The 22,481-nt window shown below is 36.4% G+C and overlaps 1 protein-coding gene across 7 annotated transcripts in view; it reads left to right on the top strand.

The window, feature by feature from the left end:
- NCOA2 (nuclear receptor coactivator 2) overlaps positions 1-22,481 on the top strand; it is a 284,205-nt gene that overhangs the window by 13,518 nt on the left and 248,206 nt on the right. For 3 of the 7 annotated variants that reach the window (XM_045860736.1, XM_045860744.1, XM_045860738.1), the window contains exon 2: positions 1,642-1,745. The exons of the other annotated variants lie outside the window; for them this stretch is intronic. The gene's annotated coding sequence lies outside the window, so the exon portion shown is untranslated. The remainder of the gene's footprint in view (positions 1-1,641; positions 1,746-22,481) is intronic. 7 annotated transcript variants of the gene reach the window in all.

Raw genomic sequence — 22,481 nt, 5'->3', positions numbered from 1 at the left:
CCCCTCCTACTGGTCTGGATCAATGTGTCTATATTAACTCCTTGGTTGTCGGACTTCCATACAGTTCAACTTTGTCAGTTCTGGTGGTTATTTTGTTTCTAATTTGTTGTGGTCCTTATTTTGGTTGTGTGAGGAGGCACAGTATGTCTACCTACGCCTCCATCTTGGCTGGAAGTCTCAGCACTGGGGGATTCTTTTCCCTTTTCCAGTGAGAAGTAAAGGGACTACTCCAGCCTAGAACAGATAAAGACCAGGTAAGGCAAGGGAGGGACTTCAGGGGCTTGTGATTTTCAGAGGCTCAGCTTCTTGCCCTCACCTGGCTTGGCTCTCAGAGGAGTGAGGTGAGCTTTCTAACTAAGGGACACAGAGCGTTTTCCTGGCTATGCAACCCCTTTTCCATTCACTTCTTGAGAAAGTTCGCAGTGACATTCAGGTGTTTCTGGCAGCCTCAGTCCAGTTTTTCTTAAATAAAAAAAAATGCTGATTTTAGAGAGGGAGAGAAAGAGGAGAAGAAACATTGATTTGTTGTTCCACTTATTTATGTGTTTATTGGTTGATAGTTGTATATGGCCTGACTGGGGATTGAACTTGCAACTTTGTCATATTGGGATGATGCTCTAACCATCAAATTAACCAGGGCCTGCCTAATTTTTTCGTAGCCTGTTTACTCTCTTTGAGAAAGAGATTGAGTGTCTAGGGGGTAATGGCATCAGAAAGAAATTGGAGGTAGCCCTCAAAGGAGGTGCTGTGTTGAATCTAGGCTAAAGAGGTTAGGACTGTGCAGATGGAAAATATCGATGCACGGGAATAGCCTTGACTGAAATCTATAAATTAATGAAGGATATATAAAATAAATCCAGATTAGCAGGTACATGTCCTTGTAGCTTGAAAGATTTTTAAGGATGTGCTACTAGGTTATCAACTTATCAAATTGAGTAGTCAACTTACAGTACTCGAATGGGCTACTTAAACAGACTTTATTTTGAAGGTTTAGATAAACATGTGGAGGATTAGTTTATAATATGTTGGTTAGTAAAAGCAAATTAGAGTTTTTTTCCATTGCAGTGCAAATTACAATTTTTGATATGTGTTCTTTGGAGTTTACCGTCACGGAGGAGCACCATGAATCAAAATGCTTTGATTAATATGGCATTCAAATTTACCTATTGTGTTCTGTAAATATGCCTAAAATGATTATGTACATTGGCTTATTGTATGATTAAAATGGACAGAACAGGAAATTGCACCTGTTTTCTTATTGGTTTGCTAAAATTGGAGCAAAAAGTAATGATGAAATACATATTTATGTATTTTTTTCATTCATCCCCCCCCCCCCCCACTTTCAAATAGTATACCAGAACAGCTAAAGGTTTTCGTTTTTAAACTATGTTTTGGACTAATTTAACAAATTCTCCTTCTGTAAGTCATCAATAGACTGATCTTTCCAACATAACCCTTTTATCATAAATTCCCCACTCACTACATAATGATAGTCCTAAATAATTACTGATTAGGTCTGTCACTAATTATTATTCTGCCATTACTCCCTATTGCTACTTTCACTAAGTCTTTGTACCTGTTAGTCTGCTTTTTTTTTTTTTTATCCTCACCAAGGACATTTTCTTTTTCCATTGCTTTTAGAGAGAGAGAGGGAGAGAGAAAGGGAAAGAGAAACATCGATGAGAGAAACATCCATTAGTTGTCTCCTGTACTCACCTCTACCAGGGATAGAACCTGCAACCTAGGTATGTGCCCTGACTGGGAATTGAACCGCGATCTTTCCATTATGGGGTCATGCTCCAACCAATGGGACCACATTGGCCTCCTGTAGACATGTGTTGGTTCACATGTTCTTTGATTTGCCTAGAGAAAACTAATGAGTTATTCTAAAATTTGGGAAGCTATTGTTTAAAACTCTTTTGGGGGGTTTATATTATTGATTTCAGTTAATAGCAAAGTATATAATTGATCAAAACAACAGACAGTTGGAGTCCAACAATATTTGAGGCTATTGGTAAGTTGCTTACGTTAATTACAGATTTTATTTAAAAAAGTGATAGGAAAAGAAGAAAGTTCCCTTACCTTCAAATCAGAAACAATAAAGGCTTATATTTTTGGCTTTGTTGCTTTAGTAAACTGAACATTTTTCATACTGAGACTTACTAAATTTTTCCCTGCAGAATATTTTGACACTGTGGTAAGAAAAGGGATTAATAATCTCAGTTTATAGTGGAAAGGAGAAAAAAGGTAAAGAAAACCTTGGGGAAATTCAGGAGTTCAGAAAAGGTAATAAAACAAAACCAAATACAAAGAAGATATACCTGGTTTGGCACTTAAATACTTCCTTTGAAGAAGTGATAAAAAAGAGAATGAAACTGTCATTTGAAGGGCTGATATCTCAATAGATACAATAATGAAATTCTACAGCTATCTGATGAACAAAGCCTTTACAGTCCATACATTAATATATATTTGTGACAACACCTATAAAAATATTCTCAACCATCTCTCCAAATTTCTACTCAAGCAATAATTCCTTATTGTGGGATCACTTTATTTGCAGAGTAAGTCAGAAGACTATTTACCTGTCCATGTCTTCACTTTCTGTCACCAACTAATTATATATTAAGTAGCAGAGACAGTATACAACTCAGGTGGAAAAGCAGGGTGGTGCTTTGTGTTAGGCAGTGTTGTCTCTTTTTCATGGCTGTCATGATGTGTCAGTAATGTGGTTAAATAACAACATTTCAGGGCTAATTGTGCTTTTCCTTTCTGTCGTCCCATGTGTGTACGTGTATGTGTATGTGCATGTGTGTATTGGATGAACTACTTGAAAGTAAGTTATGGATGATCCTTTTTCCATAAAGTACATTGCATTAAAACAAAGTCATTGTTTTGTATAACTACACACAATACCACTATGAAACCTAAGAAAACTAAATCAAATATCAACCCTCTATTTCGGTTTTCTCAGTTGTTGCTCAAATGTCTGTTACAGCTTTGGTTTTCAAATGAGGATCTAATTGAGCTCACTCATTGCATTTGCTTTCATTGACACTCTCTTTTTAAATTTTTTTAAAATTTAAAATTTTATTTTTATTTTTTTCCATTTTAAAAAATTTTATTGTTGTTCAAATACAGTTGTCTGCCCTTCCTCCCCCGCCATCTGTTTATTTATTTTTAGAGAGAGGGGAAGGGAGAGAGACATTGATGTCCAAGAGAAACATCAATTGGTTGCCTTTCACACGACCCCATCCAAAGCCTGTAACCCAGGCATATGCCCTGACTGGAATCAAACTGGAGACCTTTGGGTTTGTGGGAAGATGCCCAACCTACTGAGCCATACCAGTCAGGACCCATAGCCTTTTTTAATATGATGCAAATTCCCCTAGTTTTGATTTTTCTTTGGCTTAATTTTTTTAGACATTGACTTTTTAAAATGTCTATTTAAAAAAAGTTAAATGGATTTTTAGAGACAGAGAGAGAGACAGAGAGCGAGTAACATTGATTTGTTGTTCCATCCATTGTACATCCATTGGTTGCTTCTTGTATGTGCCCTGACTGGGATCGAACCTGCAGCCTTTGTATTTGGGATGCTCCAACCAATTGAGCTACCTGGCCAGAGCATGTCTGTTGTTTTTAATTAAAACATTTTTTAGTTGTGGTCAAATCCATATAAAATTTACAGTCTTAATTGTTTTTAAGTGTGTAGTTTAGTAGTGTCAAGTCCATTCATATTACTGTGCAAGCAATCTTTTCAATGTTCAGACTTAAGTTTCTTCAGAAGTGTTAGGGAATTAAATTGTTAAATATTGGGTTGGCTAAAAAGTGCATGTGTTTTTTTTTTTCCTTAAGATGACTCTAGTAGCACTTAGTTATCTTTAACTTCATTTAGAACAATTTTGTTAGATTGTATCCTGACAGCTGTCATATCAGTATGCATTAAAAAAAAATCAAAATTGGTGACTTTTTGCATGGCCATTTTAATATTGAAGATGGAAGAAAATAAGCAACATTTTTGGCATATTATGCTGTATTATTTCAAGAAAGGTAAAAACACAACTGAAACATAAAGGTTTATGTACCGTATGGAGAAGGTGCTGTGACTGACCAAATGCGTCAAAAGTGGTTTGCGAAGTTTCATGCTGGAGATTTCTCTCTGGATGATCCTCCATGGTTGGGTAGACCAGTTGAAGTTGATGGTGGTCAAATCAAGATATTGAGAACAGTCAACATTATACCACACGGGAGATAGCTGACATACTCAAAATATCCAAATCAGTAAAGTAATTGATAAAAATGTGTCTTCTATTTTATGGAAAAAACCATGGCCAGCCCAGTATATTAATGAATTTGATGAGGGCTGAAGAAAAGCATAACTTTTGAGAGCTTATAACTTGAAATAGTGTCATCTTAGGACATGTTTGTGGCTTGCTCTTTCTGAAGTCTCTTTAGGACTGTACCTACAGATACCATCTACAATACATCGTAAGGAGATTTACCTAATACTGTGAGCATGTGAATACAGAGATAACACCTGCCTATGAGAACCTTTACTGCCAGAGAACTTGTTGAAGTTTTTTCCTCTTAGAAAGCAGTAGATTTCTGTTTAGGCACAGGAGAAGAGTTGAGATTGAGACATTCATTTTGTAGCCCACTTGGTTAAATAGAAAGCTTTTATTTAAGTGTGCCTTTTAAATAACATCATAAAGAAAAATATTTACTGGGTCTTTTCATAGTGTGGCAACTGAGTTTCCTGAACACCTGACTACGCCTTAATGTGAATTTGAAGATTTCTTCTTCCTTGCAATGTCTTCATTTATTCTTTTTGACTTTCCTATGCCCAAATGATTTCTAGCTTCTTTAGTTTCTTCTTAACTTCCTTTTTCTTACTTTAGGACCTTATTAAAGTATAGTAGAGCCCTCTCTTTCCTTATGAATCACAGTGGGTATCTGGAGTTCATTTTCACTTTGACAAGTGGAGTCTAAAAGTAAACATCATTACCAGGTGTATAGTGTTCACCAGAGAGGTTAGTCTCACCTACCTAATCCAGTGGAAAAGTAGTAATTAGATTCTTAACAGATCTAGATATCTCAGTGTCAGAGTTGTCGGTGGGAAAAACACTAGCATGCAAAGAAAACAAGAAATAACACAAGAATTTGAATTATGCCAACAAACTTTCAGCTTGTAAGTTTTAGGTCTCAGGAAAAAGAAAGATGAAAACTTATCTTACTAAAGTAATATTCTTAGAGGTGGAACATTGTTAGGCTAATAGCTGGGAACCATTCTCTGAACCTTCCTGGATGTGACAAGGATGTAGACATTTCCCACAATAAATCAACACAACAACACATTATTATTTTTAATATTTTTATTATTTATTTATTAAAATACTAAAAAATTGTATTTTGTTTTTAGAGGGTAAGGGGGATAGAGGATGAGAAACATTGATGTGAGAAACACCACATCATATTGGTTGCTTCTCTCATGCCCCCAGTTGGGGACCTGGCCCACAACCCAGGCATGTCCCCTGACTGGAATCAAACTGGCAACCTCCAGTTTGTGGGATGGTGCCCAACCCACTGAGCCACACTGGCCAGGGCTATTTTTAATATTTAAAATAGGAAATCCTATACTTAGAAAATAATTAAGAGGCATCAAGAATGGAAAGAAAAATAGAACTTTTAATTTAACAAATATCGGTAATTTTAAGGTGATTCATATTTAAAATAAAATTAAAGAAATCTTACTTCCTGATTTTCATTTTTTTTGCAGAACTTTCCTAAATGTCTTATGGGCATAGTAGGAGATACCTCCTTGTTCATGCTTTTCTGTATAAACTGTACTTCTTTTTAAATGATGTTAGCATATTGGAAAGGGTTGGGACAAAAGCATGGTGGTTGCATTCCTCAGTGGTTCTGTGCTACATCCTAAACAGATATGGTAAACAGTTTGAGTCAGCTGGGAGGAAAGTACTTCAGGCTTCTGAATGTAACTAATATAGGGATGTTAAGTACAAGTGGTGGGCTTTGGGAGGGGGGCAACAAAAATAATGTAAGGAAAGTGATATATAAAAATAAGAAAAGTGATATGTGTAAAACAGTGACTATACAAAACCCTTGGAAAATGAGGTGTCATGTATCCGAGTTTTCCCATTCTGGTTTTATATTTTTTAGTAACTCAAGTTTTAAAATTAGTCATTGAGGAGAACGTACTGTAGAATGGATAGTATTTCTCTATTTTCTAAACTGATTAGAAATGTCCTAAAATTCACTGAAGTCCATGAGGTTCTTCTAAGTTATTGATCTGTTTGTCTCTGCTAAGTAGCTGAATTGTAGACCCCTCACTACGAACCTCTAGTAACTGCTGGACTTTGCCTTTTCTGTCTCTGTTCATTGGCTGTTACTTTTTTGCATATATGTACATTTATTTGAAAATTTAAAAAAAAATTAACAAGTCTCTTTTCTCCTGTCTGATTTTCTGCACCTTATCTGTGGTGGGTTTGGTAACCAGGTAACCAGGTTTGTTTATTGTTTATTAAGCAAAAATTTAATGAATGCTCCTATCTACCAGACACCAGGAACACAAAGATTAAAAATGAGCCCTGGCTGGTGTTGCTCAGTGGGTTGAGCACCAGAGCAACAGAGAGGTTGGGGCAAACAGTGTTAGCCACATTAATGGAGTCTCAGTTATGGCACCTTCCTCCCTTCTCTGTGACTCTGTTGGGAGTGGGTTCACTAAATGGACAATGGCTCCTCCCTGCCTTTCTCTCTGAGAGAAAGCCATTCTCTAGCTTCCACCTTGATGCCAGACACTTCAGTTCCTCCCTGTGTGCCCTGGTGACGTTCAAGCTGCTACCTGGTGCTGGAGCTGAGAGGGAGTGAATCTGAGTAAGTCTGTGTGTAGGTTCTTTAAAGGTAACTGCTTGGGACTCCAGAAGTTTCTTCCACCAACTCAATCCTAGCTGGTTTTTGCAGCCAGAAGTTATGGGGACTTAATCTTCCTGGCACTGGCAACCTGGGCTGGGGTCCTGGTGTGGGGCTGGGACTCTTCACTCCCAAGATAGTCCTCCCAAATTTTTATCTACCACATGTGGATGTGGGACCAGCCTGTTCTGAATCTCTGCCCCTCCTAACAGTCTGGATGGATGTGTTTTTTTCAGTTCCGTAGTTGTCAGACTTCTATTCAAGTTGATTTCTGGTGGTTCTGAGTGATGGATGTCCTGTAGTTTCACTGAAATTTTGGTGTGGTGTGGGAGGAGTTGAGCAATGCCTGCCTACACTGCCATCTTGACTAGAAGTGATCGACCTTTCTTAAACTATAGCTAATGAAATTTAGTTAGACATTTAGGAGAACTTTCTGATAAAAATTTATAGATTTTCTTTTTATCCAGGGAAGGTTGGAATGATTTAAATGTAAATTTAATAATGATTAAGTGTAATTTGCCTATGGGTGGACCTGCTGCTTTGAGCAAGTGATTTACTATTTGTGTCCCAATCTCTATTTTTGTTGAATGGGGATAATAATATTTGTTTGCCTTACAGTGTGGTGAGGATCAAATAGGTTTTATTCTTAATGAATCCTGAATGAATTAGATGATTTTAAAGAAATCCTCTTGTAAAGGATCTGTTTATCACTATGGAGAATTGCAGGGTATTAGTTAATCTTTGTAAAATTTTTCTTTAAATTCTAGGTATTTTTTCATCAGATAGAGAAAGATGTAGCCCCCTTTCTATTATTTTCCTTTACTGTTCATGTGTTTACTTTGGAGAATTGTGTAGAACTCTTAAATGATGTTATATATGATAACATCACGTATTTTTGGACTGCTTATTTTACCAGAAACATTTCAAGCGGGGGGTTAACCCTGAAAGCCACTCATGATATGAGTAATAATTAACATAGTCCCCTCTGAATGCACCGGAATGGTGCTGCCTTAGAAGAGCATTTTATAGATAAGACAGCTTTTTGTTAAAAACATGCTGCTTTTGCCTTGGGTGGTGTGGCTCAGTAGATTGAGCGCTGGCCTGCGAACCAAAGGGTCACTGGTTCGGTTCCCAGTCAGGGCACATGCCTGGGTTGGGGGCCAGGTCCCCAGTTGGGGGTGTGTGAGAAGCAACTACACTTTGATGTTTCTCTCCCTCTCTTTCTCCCTTCCTCTCTCTAAATAAATAAATAGATAGATAGATAGATAGATAGATAGATAGACAGATAAATAAATAAAATCTGCAAAAAAAGAAAAAAAGTTGCTACTTTTCATGTGCTAGGAGCATGAATGATTCTTTTTTAAAATTCTAAGCCTGTAGTCTAAATTTCAGAGGGCAGAAATTGTTTACCTAGTTTATCAAAATGGAAATTCCATGGTCTCTTGAAGATTTAGAAAAGTATTGGTGTGTCTCTGTTTTTTCTTTTTTTGAAGACTCTTTAAGTGACTCTGATAGATACGGTTGGGGTCTCGGTTTGTAGGTCCCCTGGTCTAGGTCCTAAGTCCATGCCAGCCATGGAATCCTTCCTGCCAGGAATGCCAGTAATCTGAGAAGTGGAGGGCTAGTGACAGTCACTGTGGAGATTAACAGGCAAGGCTTATCCATTGTCGTTCTGTGTGCACTATTTGAGCTCACTCTTCCATATTAAGAAACTTCTCAGTAGCAGGAAGATAAGAAAACTCATTGATGTAACTAATGATATATTATGTTTTGTACCACCAGCCTCATGTTTACCTATGGAAAGGCTTTTTAATTTTAAGGATAGAATGAAAATATAAACTCTTTCAAGATCTTGTCATTAGTTTTTCTTTTTAGTCTTATAAGATGATGTCACTGAAGGACAGAAAGGCTGTAAAATAGAGTATCTACTAACAATTTGTGGAATGTTCTGTTAGAAGATTTTAATAGCATGTACCAGCAAGCTTTGAGTTCCTTGAATGCAGGGGTTTTTTTTTGTTTGTTTGTTTTTTAATGCTATGAAGTCAGTCTGAGAGTCACACCTTCTGGATTGTGGTCTACCTCCATCCCTTGAGCACATGTGACCTTGTGCCCCAGTTTCCTTACATGTTCCAAAAATGCAGAGGGTCATGCACACTCTCTATGAGAGAGTCTGTAAGGAAATATTATAAACTGTTTTGTCATTATCAGCTCTTTAGAGCAGTGATTTTCAGCTGGTGCTGCAAGAGGCACACTGGTGTGCCACAGGAATTTGTAAAACATGCAGTATACCTGACCATTTAGTCAGGGGCACTGACCTCTTTTCCCTCAGATTGTCAAATTTAAAAAAATGACAACAGCCAGCACAACAATAGCTGTCTGTTGTGAATGAATCAAAACTATATCTGTCCTTTTTTTTTGTTAGATTGGGAAAAAATACATCTTTTGGTGTCCCTTAGGATTTTAGTAATAAATTTATGTGTGCCATCAGGTGAAAAAGGTTGAAAATTGATGCTTTAGAGTGCATGTACTATTACTCTGATTCCAGAATGAATATTATTCTAATCACTTAAGATTTTAGCACCTACTGGTCTAATTCAGTGGTTTGCAATGGGTGTGGGTGGGAGGGAGGACAGTGATTATTGGGTGTATCATTTGGTCTGGCTTTTATATCTGTGTGGATCCATAGAAGCTGAAGGCAAAGCTGGTAGTGTTGTTTTATGCAGAAGATTGAGAGGAGGGTGATTTAAATCAATAAAGTTAAAGCCTCTTAAGTTTTAGAAACCTCTGGGGTTATTTTAAAAACTGCTGAAAGGTGGCAAAATTTTAATTACCATATTAAAAATATTAGAAAAATAAAGTATGTGAAATTCACATTTCATTAACCTGGGAGATTGCTTGTTTGACCTATCTAAGTGTTGGTTTTACAAAGGGACAATGGTATTTGCTGCAGAGATTATACTTACATTTTTCAGGGAAATATCTAATGGGACATCAGTGTTGGAATCATTTGTTTGGTTTTGATTATTATAATTTTAAACCCCTTTCCTTTTGAGAAAATTGCTGCATAAGACTTGAATGTTATTTTTGACTAGTTCAGAATGTGGCTTAATATACAGTAATTGTCTCAGAAAAAATGAAACTCTTGCTAGGAATGGTTGGACATAATTCACCAAAATCACGTGTTTGTTTTTCCTGGAGCTTGAATGTAATCTTATAAGTAATGCTACAAAACTACTTGAATCACCAAGGATGGCAAGTCTCTATAGCTGTCTTCTACCTCAGTGGTCTTCATAGTACAGTTTAATTAAATCTGATCATCAGTAAGAGTTCTGTTTTCCATAGGAATAAGTCTATTCTCTGAATTTTTAAAGATCTGATCTGTTCCATAATTCATGTTTCACAAATCATAATGGGGGATGTCTGTATTCAGTTTTCTTTGCCCACAGTTAGTATACAAATGCAGTGTACACCAATTTACCCAAAGATGATGGAAAACTTTATATAGCTAAATTCCCTAATGGGGATTTTCAGATCCACAGGGACAGATGAGATAATTATAGTTTTCAGTGAAGAACACTTAGAAGGTCTGTTCATGAAATTCAGTGAAATAAATGCCAAAAAAGAGAGAGAAATAAATAAATGCCTTCTCTTACTACTAATGAGTGAAGTATGTGTGAATAGGATAAAAGAAATTACTAGGGTGATTGTAGTCCACCCTACATATAGAATGTAACTTTTAAAACTGGTTTTTAAAGGAACCCAACTTAAGTATGATTTATAAATCTTAGTAATGCTGTTATACTTTAGACGGATATATTTTTTTCAGTGCTTGCTAAGCTTCTGACCATGTGTCTGCCTTCAAAGAGTAATTACAGGTCATAGGACTAAAACAGAAGAAGATGATAATTCCAGGTCTGGCTCCTTCTTAGTGAGAACTTTTCCTTTAGGCCTGATTGTTGCACATTCACATAGCAAATACCATTACTTTGTCAGATGACGAAACTAAAACAGGTTAGTACTGCGTTTGATGTTCTTTATTCAAGAGAAAACAATCCATGGATTGGGGAAGCACAGTGCCCCACAAGCAGTGGAACACTCTTCTCAGGTGATTTTGGGCAAGGGGAGAGTTTTATGGTTAGAAGAGAGGCAACAGGCATGATTGACCAGAAGGTGAGAGAGTTCCTCATAAGGCCAGCAGGTCTTACTTTCTAGAGTAAGGTAAGCTGGCTAAAGCTGACTTGGAGGATTGTGATTAGTGTATGTTAGGTTTCTCTGACAGGTGTTTCCGGCAATGCAAGCTGACTTAGGTTTAGATTTGTGATGTGGGCCAGCCATGGGGGCAGCCACCATTTTGTGGATCACCATATATGAATAAACGTCATCAACTTCCTTCACCGCCTTGCCTTCTCTTCATCTCCCAGCAGCCTGGTGGCTTGGCAGGATGTTTCTGGAGGCGCACACCTGTGTGCACAGCAGCGGAAGGAACTGTTGTATTCTGGGTGCTCTGCTAGTCTTTGCCCTTACAGATAGATGCCACTGAATTGGGCATGAAAATTTATTGCCTTTCTATCCTTTTCCTTAGTTTTTCCTATTAGTTTTTAATCTTAAAACAGGAACATTTATTAGTAAGTCAAATGAGTTATGCGGTCAGAGCTGTGGAAACTGTGGAGTGCCATCTGTGTAGTTTGAGACGTGCCATCTCAACTCATGTTTGAGCTTTTAGCAGGAAGAGTGCTATAAAATTGCAAAGCATTATTAACATAGCTGATCCTACAAGGAATTAGGGTGAGGAGATAAATTCCTGGGCAACAAACTGCTTTTCCAGATCAGTCGTAATAACCTTTCTGGAGCACATGATATCATTTAGTAATCTACCAATTGGTACCCACCAATTTGCCACCTTTGTATGTTGAATAAGAAATACATCCATGCTCTGAGTTGGATCAGACTAATTTTTACAAATAAACTTCAGTTTTCATTCAGACAGAATAGATAATGTATGTATTGACTTCCCTCCCTAGTGCATCGTCTGGAATCCCTCAGTGACAATATCTAACAGCTGCATTTCGTGTTCTAGATATTGTTGGTGGGCTTGGAGCAACAAATATTGTGCCTATGCTTTCTAGTGTCTCCTGGTCTTCCATGATTTCATCACATTGGGGCCAGGACCTCTTTGTTCCTTTTCTTATGTTTTATTGTTGAAACAAAACAGAATATGCACTAAAATTTTTTCATTTTTTTTTTAAAGATTTTATTTATTTATTTTTAGAGAGGGATGGGAGGGAGATAGAGAGAGAGAGAGAGAAACACCAATGTGCGGTTGCTGGGTGTTACGGCCTGCAACCCAGGCATGTACCCTGGCTGGGAATCGAACCTGGGGCACTTTGGTTCCCAGCCCGCGCTCAATCAACTGAGCTACGCCAGCCAGGGCAATTTTTTTCATTTTTATTGTTACTTAATTGACATACATCATTGTATTAGTTTATTAGTTTAAAGTGTACAATATAATGATTTGATATATATAAAAATTGTAAAATTACCACAATAAGTGTACTTAATATCTATTCACATAGTTATAATTTATTTTTTTCTGGTGGTGAGAACCTTTTAAGGTTTATTCTCTTAGTATCTTACGAATTTACATACAGTATTATTAACTAGAATTACTGTATTGTATATTACATCCCCTGGACTTACTTATAACTTAAGTTTGTACCTCTTGTCCACCTTTACCCATTCTCACCTCCCAACCACCAATCTGTTCTCTTTTTCAATGAATTCTTTTTTTTTTTTTAAGATTCAGCATTTAGTGAGATCATACCATGTTTGTTCTTCTCTGACTTATTTCACTTAATATGATGCTCTCAAGCTCCAACCATGTTGTTGCAAATGGCAGGATTTCTTTTTAGGGCTGAATAATATTCCATTTTATTATCGTATACATTACATTTTCTTTATCCATTCGTCTGTCTGTGGATCTTTAGGTTAATTCTGTGTCTTGGCTATTGTGAATAGTGCTGCTATGAATATGGGAGGAGGGTGGGGGCAGATGCCTCTTCGGCATAGTGATTTCATGTTCTTTGTGTATACCCAGAAGGGAAACTGCTGGATCAGGTATTTTTATTTTGGGGGGGAATTTTCTCCATACTGTTTTGCACAGTGGCTGCACCAATTTACAGCCCTACCTGCAGTGCAGGAGGGTTCCCTATTCTCCCCATCCAGGCCAGCACTTGTTATCTCTTATCTCTTTTATGGCTCCTGGTGGTTTTTATTCTCATTTCCCTAATGATTGGTGATGTTGAGCATCTTTTCACGTGCCTATTGGCCATTGTATGTTCTCTTTGGAAAAAATATCTTTTCAAATCTTTTGATTTGCATTTCCTTGATGATTAATAATGCTGAGCTCCTTTTCATGTACCTGGTAACTATTTATATATCGTCTTTGGAAAAATGTCAGTTCTGCCTATTTCTTAATTGGAATTTTTTTTTTTGCTATTATGTTGTGTGAATTCTTTATATGTTCTTTTAGATATTAGCCCCTTATCAGGTATATGATTCATAAATGTTTTCTCTCATTCTGTTGTCTTTTCATTTTGTTGATGTTTTCCTTGCTGTGCAAAATATATACTTTAATTGTAAACCTCATTGTATGCTTTTACAACCATCTATTCTAGCTAATTAATTTATTATTATAGTCTAGTTAAAATTTTGATGATTTTTCTTGATTGTGAAAATGTCCTCCAGAGACAGCTGCACCTCTCCTTCTGCCTGGTGTCCTCTTCCTGGCTTATGTGACATTCGTGCTTCTCAGAGACCTTTGCCAACAGCCTTGGCCCATCTACATCTTCTCCCTTTCTGATCTTCATTGGTGCTTATTACCTAGACTGCATATCAGGCTAATGATAGCTTATTTCATGTTTTAATTTTTTCCTATTAAGTTTTTAATCTTTAATTATCAACCCCTTCAGCAGCCTCAGCTTGGGATAATGGAAAGTGAAAGGAATTTGAATATAGATGTTTCAGGAGTAGCCCTGGCTTCTCTATCCATGAGTTGGAGGCATAGTCATATTCTTAGCTTTTAAGAATCTCATTAACTCACCTAACTCACATAACTTTGTGGAAAATAAATGAGACAATATAGATTAAATGCTTTATAACCTTTGTTATATTTTTAAAATGCTGTTGCAGATATTATTTTTTGTGGTTATGGGCATATTTAAATATGGCCATGAGATCCTAAATTGTATGTTATCTTGACCAGCTGTTGACTCTAAATGAGAGCTTCAGAGGTTCTTGGGAAATGTCAAGTAAAAATAAAATGTGTTATATTTTTAAAATCATCTAGTTTTGATCCCTATTCCACATATTTTATTGTCTCAGCTTCAGTTTTACATGTCTGCCATCATCTCTGTAAGTGTGAATAATGTAAGGAATATTATTACTTTACAGTTGGTAATTGTATGGTGTTGCAGTAACAACCCCATTTCACCTACTAGGCTAGAAAAGAAAATTTGAAAACACTTTTCCATGACTGGTATTAGTGCTTATATACTTTAGCATTGTCCATTTGTAGGGTTCTCTATAATAACTGCCATAGAGTCCTAATATATTTTCAATGAGGTAGATTAGTAACACTTCAGTTTAACAAATGAGAAGTTTGAAGTAATGGATACTTACTATTTATAATTGAGTTAAGATTAGGATTCAGGATCCCCTGATAGATTAAGTAAAGTGCCTTGAAATATCCTTTGCTGTCTCTCCTGAAATTCAAGAAATTAATTTTTTGGTGTTGGCTAACAGTCTTTTACAGTTTTAAAAAATATGGAAAAGCTTAAAACTATGGAAAAGTAGATAGAATAATATAATGAACTTCTATGAATCAACTCCTTTGTGTCTTTACTGACTATCCCCCATCAAATATTTTGAAGCAAATCCCAATACATGTCATTTCCTATTAAGCGTTTTTATAAAGAACAGAATTTCATGTGTCATGTATGAATTAACAAATGCTAACTGAAGGAACAACGTCTTGAGCTGTGGAATAGTGGGATGCCAGTAACAGGCTTACATCTGGGGGAGGTAGACAGGGAACTTACACACTAGAGTCTAAGCTCTGAAAGTCAGGGATCTTATCTTTTTTGCCTAGTACAGTACCTGGAACATTGTAGATGCTAATTAATTCATTGAATGAATGAAAACAAATTAGTTTAAAAATGAATTTTTGTGAAAATGAGTCTTATCTGTATTCATTGTCATAGGACTTTGAAGTAGGGAGAGGGGAAGAGGGAAGACATAATGAATTAGAATTTGGCTTGAGGGAGAGAGAGAATTAAAATGGTTTTCAACCTGGTTCCTGAAACCTAGTAGGATCTCGTTAAAATTTTTTTCTGGTCCTAATTCAAGGACTTTTTTTTTCATTGCTTTTGGAGAGGAAGGGGGAGAAAGACATCCATACTAGAGAGGAGCTTTCATTGGACCAGGGATGGTACACTTCAGGACTGGACTCTCACCCACCTGCCCCTGGATGGGGGTGGGGGTTGAATCTGCAACCTGAGGTGCGGTGGATTGAACCTACAACCTTTCAGTTACTGAATGATGCTCCAACCAGCTGAGCCACGCCCACCCTGGCACAGGATCTCATTTTAAGAAATCAAGAAATGAACAAAAAAAACCAGACTCCTAGGCACAGACAGCAGAGTGGCAGGGGTATGGGGGGAACGTGCAGATGGTAAAAGGACTCAATTATATGGTGATAGCGGGAGACTAGGCATTGGATAGTGAGCACCTAGTGAAATATACAGATGATCTATTATAGAATTATACATTTGAAACTTATATAATGTTATTAACAAATGCCACCCCCAATAAATGTAATTAAAAAAAGAAGTTATATGAAGTGTATGAGGTAAGTGGTAACGCATGACTCTGCAAGATAAAACAGAATAAAAGGTAATTTAAAGCTTGTACATATGATCAGTTATTGTTAGAATGCAGTTGACTTGAGGCGTTACTGATAATGTTCATTTTTTTTCTCACTTTAAGAACCTGCTTAACACTTGTTTCCTATCTTATTTATAGAAGGCATGAACTGTGTGTTAAGTACTACGTTTGCATATTCAAAACACTTGGAACTAATCCATTGCCTTTTTTTAAACCTTGGTGAGTTATTTATAAACGTCATAATCCATGACACTTTTATATCCTTTGATGGGAAGTTTAATGTAAGAAAAGAGCATTTCAATTGGTAATCAACTGTTGGGCATTTTTAAGTTTTAGCTGTACAAGCTAATAACCAAATCACTGTAAGGAAACAATGGATAGAATCAAAAGTTGCTCAAAGATTCCATAGAGGATAAAGACAAATTACCGTTTTGTTGCTTATTTTAATATGTAACATTAAGCTTTTTTGTTGGCACAAAGACTTATTTCCTTGGGGTGTGCTATGTATAAGCAGTAAATGCAGTTCATTCTTCCCAGTGACTGTTCTCAATAAACTAAAATTGTGCTAGAAACAGATAAAATGACAGTGATAACATGAACTACTGATAAGTGGAGGATAGGCAGTCTGCTGACTCTCTCAAGCCAAGAATGCTATTTAATCTAATAATTGTCACAGAAAAGGGATACTTCTGGTAGGGAACTGAAACAGTTGTGTGAAACTACTTGATAAATCTTTTTAAAGGAATTTTAAGAACTTTGATTCTCTCTCTTCCCTGTCATATGCTATATCTGTTTAATAAATGCATTTAAAATATAGGATTTCTCTTGTATTCATCAAAATAAGTATTGTAGTGGAAGATGATAGAAGATATCCTAGATAGGAGATGGGGATAATGCTTGAATTTATGCTAATCTTTTAGGAACCAGAAAATTCTTCCTCAACCTACTTTTGGTAATTTAGGACTACATGGTATTACATTTTAGCTAAAGGAGGAATTATCATATAATAATTATGCCATCAAGAAATTTATCTGGGCCCTGGCTGGTGTGGCTCAGTGGATAGAGTGCCAGACAGCGAAGCAAAGGGTGGCTGGTTTGATTCCCAGTTAGGGCACAAGCCTGGGTTGTAGGCCAGGTCCCCAGTAAGGGGTGCATAAGAGGCAACCACACATTGATGTTTCTCTGTCTCCCTCCCTTCCCCCCTCTCTAAAAATAAGTAAATAAAGTCTTTTAAAAATTTTTATTTGGGGAAAGACTTCCTATATTTTGTACCCATCTCCTTTAATTGCTCATCCTTACTTGATTGAGGTGGCTCCCACAGTGGTGAGGGGTTAGACTGAAACTCAGCTCTGCCTTCCATTTGCTATGTGGGGATCATGATAATGGTGTCTGCTGTTTGGTTCTATTGTTATGAAGATTCAAAGAGGCACTGACTACAGTGCCTGGTACATGGAGTTGTATAAATGTTCAACTATTATTACTGTAGTCATCATTATTAGACTGTTTTTAGTCAAGTTGATTGAATAACAGTTTCTTCATTTTATGCTGTCATTTTTTTAGCATAGCAGCTGAAAGAGCTGGGACTTAGGAACCAAAATAACTTGTATTCTCATTTGTTGTTATTTTACTAATTGTTGGTCTTGGGAAATCTTTTTAAATTTGTTGAACATCAATTTTCTCACTTTTGAAATAATAGTACTTCAGAGGGTTATGGTAAGATACCAGTGAAATTATTTTTTGACTTGCCAGATCCCCTGATATTTTACCAAAAGCCATGAACCATCTCTCTTGAAAAAGATTGACCTCCGCCACCCCACAGCCCCCACCCCCACCATTTCATTTTAGGTTCTACCTATTTCAGCCATCTATGTAGAGATGTGCGTGGATCCTCCCACATTATAATGGCATGGGAGGGTGTTCAAAAGTAGTGATGTGCCTTCTCATTTCTGCACATGATTCTATTTCCCTCAGCCTAGAGCCAAATTTTCTGTCAAATTTTCAACATTTAAAAAAAAACTTTATTCTGTAATATACAAAACAATATTTAAAATGTTTCACAATAACATGTCTGTTTATAGGTCTGCATACTTAATTATTGCTAGATAATTATTTTGGTCTTATTTAGAACAGTTTGTGGCTATTTTATTCAAGGTTGATGATACGGAGTATAAGCAGTATCTGTTAAGAAGTTTGTGTTACTGACCCAAATCTTCCATTATTTAATCTCTTGTGGCTCCAACTTCGGTCAATATTTTCTGCTTCTTCTCAAACCTAAACAATGATTTTGGCACTAACAGTTAGGCCAATATCGGCCTTTGGAAATCAAAGTCACACGTACCACTAATAGTTTAAAGGTTGGAGCACTCTCAAATCTACCATTTCCTTGGAAAACAAGAATTAAAATTCTCTGCTTTTTTTGTCCATTTAATTCAGATTTATAAGCTCCACTGGTAGAAACTGTCTTGTTTTAGAGTTTGTGCATGAACTGTCAGATTTTTGGTGCTCAATTAATGTGTTTTTACTTTTTATCTAAACTAATATTCTGCCCATGAACTAATTTGCGTATTTCCACTTGCAGTACTGTGGAAATGGGAAGCGTTCGTTTCAATTCAGTGCCTGGAATTCTACACCAGAAATTTCCAGTTCATCAGGCAATAGCACAAACGACAGTTTTATTTGAAAATATGTGGTGAGGATTTTTTTTTAGACAAAAAGCTGTTTAACCTCTTTTGCTTAGAAAGATAGCTCAAAATTGCCACACTGATTAAAGATATGGGAAATGTTAAGAAATTTAATCCTTAATAGTGGATATTTTGGATATTACCAATAAATATTAAAAGTTTACTTATTTATACTTGATTAAATCTACTATATGGTGGTATTCCTTTTTAAAAATCATTATTTCAGGAAATATTAATGAGTTAACATTATAGATTTCTAATACATGGGAAATAAGGTATTCCTTAAAAAGATAGTCTGGTATTTAAAAACATGTTTCCATATAATTAGGACTTTAGGAATTCATGGTATCCACAATGTAAGAATTATAAGAGGTGCTTTGTCATTTTTTGGTTAGGTTTTGGTATGGATTTTGTCTTATTAGGAACTTAATTGATTAATAGGTCTTAAAGTGCAAAGCACTTTTTTATTCTTGGTGTTGATTGTAGTCTTGGTGTATGAAAAAAGACATTATATAAGCACATTTACTGCAGAAAAAGCCATCATCATCATTTGTGGAAAATCAATGTATGTTTTTCAAAATTTAGATTGATGATTGAGCGTGTGCCCTCAGAGTTAGCTGAAGCTTCAGGATGCTCCAGGGGTCAAGAGCAGGCCAGCTGAGCACATGCATCACCAGTGACTCTGAGATTGACTTTCTCTGGCAGCTCTTTCCCACCATGGGCTCCAAGCCCCTGACTGAAGTTTAAAGATGCACCAGAGTAAGATTTTGACAGGAAGCAGTAGTAAGTAAGTGCTGTGTTTATCTGTAACACTGCTACCTTGGGCTAAGGCTAGTAAATTTTGTTCTCATCTATGAAAATTGAATTTCATTGGTCTATTTGTTTAAATTTTATTTTTCAATTATAGCTTACATTCAATATTATTTTGTATTAGTTTCAGGTGTACAGCATAGTGGTTATATACTTTATCATATACTTCCATTTTTATGGCAGTTAAGTATAAAATAAACCATCTAACCAAAGACTTAAAATAATGTTGTATTGGTACTTGTTTTATAATCTAAATGAATTCAGAGATGTTAACATCTGTTTATGTCCTTCTCTCTTGCTTCTCTTATAGGATTTTCAAAGTTTAGGTCATGCCCCATTAATGGGTTATCACTTCAGTTAGGTTATAACCCCCTTAAAACAGAATTAGGGAATATAATAGAACAATTACAGTGTGCTGCACAACTTAAAGACAAATCTAAGTGTAGGCACTGTGCACGTGCTTCTGTGTGTTATGTGTGGCCTGTGTGTCATGTGTAAAATACATTTTTACACTTGATCTTAGCCAAAAGGCCGAGAAGCGATGTAAAATATATTTTTACTGTAGGTTGTGCTCAGAAAAGTTAGAAAGATACAATATTAGTTACTCTCACCAAAGGAGACCAACTAATGGTCTATTTAAATTTGAGGATGTTTCTTCCCAAAACAGGAAGTGGTAGTGTGCCTTCTGGTGAGTACTGTAAAACAGTCACTGCGTTCTTTATTTGGAAACACTCTACTCCTGGCCTGGTTCCGTATTCATGCCCTCTTCACTACTGCATGTTGTGGAAGAGTGGCTCTCAGACAACGTGCCAATCAAGTGTGGCATTTCATTGCTCAAATTGAGTGGGAGGGTATTTTTTCAAATAAGCTAATGGATAAAATTTTCTTACCTTAATTTTCTTCTTCCATAATTTTTCCTTAAGTTTTTGGTGACTCTTACTACTTGTTCGATGATAAAGTGGAAGTGAAAAGAGCAATGGATGATAGTAGGAAATCTCATGCTGAATTCACCAGGGTTTCCTCTTTCATAAACATTCAAGGTTCTGTGTTTCATGTTATGTAATGTGGTCTTATTCTCTGATAATGAAAGTTTTCTTGTGCCCTGGCTGGCGTAGCTCAGTGGATTGAGCGTGGGCAGTGAACCAAAGTGTCCCAGGTTCGATTCCTAGTCAGGGCACATGCCTGGGTTGCAGGCCATGACCCCCAGCAACCGCACATCAATGTCTCTCTCTCTCTCTCTCTCTCTTTCTCCCTCCCTTCCCTCTCTAAAAAGATAAATAAATAAAAGAATCTTTAAAAAAAATGAGCAAAGAACTGAAATTAAAAGAAATTTTTTTAAAGTTTTCTTGTTAATAGGGTGGAATTAGAACTATTGACATTTCACGATGTTCTGTAATGACAGAGTTCCTAAGAAAGTCGTATGAATTCCAGGTACTTTGACACCTGAGCAAGTTGACTGCCCTGGGTGTATCAGTCTTTAACAGGTTCGCCTTGGTGTACAGAAGTCCCTAATTCTGAGTCAGTATCACCACATTTGGGCTGAGTACCAGTAAGCCATGGCACAGTCACCTGAGATGTTGTTTACATTTAACAGATATATTTAGATCACACACATTGTATTATGGCCCTTTACCTACAGAATCTTGTTGTTTTTGCCTGCAGTTTTAATTTCTAGCTATTTATATGGGTTATTGAAATAGCATTTTCTAGTTGCTTCTGATTCCCAAGGATACATGATGTATCTGTTTGGGATTTTCTGAAGCAACTGTTTTCACCTGATGCCATAGTCAGATTCCTAGCCAAACAAAGGCTTTTTTTAAAACTTAAACATTTAAATGGCAAACACAGTTGAGTAGTCTTCCTCTAGGATGATCTTCTCATCAGTGCTTCATTCCAGCTAATATCATACATACGTACATTTTATTTTTATTGGTTAATATTTTAATATTTCTTAAATACATAAAATGTCAATGTAACAAAACAGTCAGACATTAGAGAAGTATATAAGATAAAAATTGAAAGTCTTTCCTTCATTCTTGCAACTATTCTGATTCTTGAGTAGTTTGTAGTTTATTTCACACTTTTTTTTTTTTGCATTTACAGGTAATATGTTCGATTAAGGTTGAAGAAACAGGATGACTGAGTATCAGTTCCCTTTTTTCCTACTTAGGTTATTTATATAGGCTATATTTATTAGTTATATATAACTTTTTCCTTATGAAATTGTCAATTTTGTAAAATAAAGATCAGCAAAAAAGTAATGTTTTGTAATCCTACCCTTTAGAGAGATTTCTTTTACATATTGCTATTATGTGTTATTTCTTTTTTGCATGTACCTTTACTTATAGATTTTTTAAAAAGATTTTATTTATTTATTTTTAGAGAGGGAAGGGAGGGAGAGAGAGAGAGAGAGAGAGAGGGGGGAGAGAGAGAGAGGGAGGGAGAGAGAGACATCAATGTGTGGTTGCTGGGGGTCATGGCCTGCAACCCAGGCATGTGCCCTGGCTGGGAATCGAACCTGCAACACTTTGGTTCTCAGCCTGCGCTCAATCCACTGAGCTATGCCAGCCAGGGCTATTTATAGATTTGATTGAACTAAAATGGGATTATATTTTTAATGTTGTTTGCCAAACTCCCTTTTTTTTTTTGACTCAGCTGTGAGAGAAAAAACTATATAAATTGATAAGCTGGTACTAAAATTCATGTGGAAATGCAAAGGCCTAGAAGAGCCAGAATTTATTTAGAAAATAGAGCACAAACTTGGAGGTCTCACACTATCTAATTTTAAGGTTTATTATAAAGCTTCAAGAACTAAGACAGTGTGTTTTTGTTATAATGACAGACATATAGATCAATTGAACAGAATAAGAACTGGCAAATATACCCATACATATATGGTCAGTTGCTTTTTTTCAACATTTTAAAAAAATATTTTATTTATTTATTTTTAGAGAGGGAAGGGAGGGAGATAGAGAGAGAGAGAGAAACATCAATGTGCGATTGCTGGGGGTTATGGCCTGCAGCCCAGGCATGTGCCCTGGCTGGGAATCGAACCTGCGACACTTTGGTTCGCAGCCCGCGCTCAATCCACTGAGCTACGCCAGCCAGGGCTATATATGGCCA

Source organism: Phyllostomus hastatus, unplaced genomic scaffold, assembly GCF_019186645.2.
Source record: "Phyllostomus hastatus isolate PE091 unplaced genomic scaffold, TTU_PhHast_1.1 phas_scaffold_21, whole genome shotgun sequence".
NCBI classification, from domain to species: Eukaryota; Metazoa; Chordata; class Mammalia; order Chiroptera; family Phyllostomidae; genus Phyllostomus; species Phyllostomus hastatus.
This window is presented reverse-complemented; position numbering and strand designations above follow the sequence as displayed.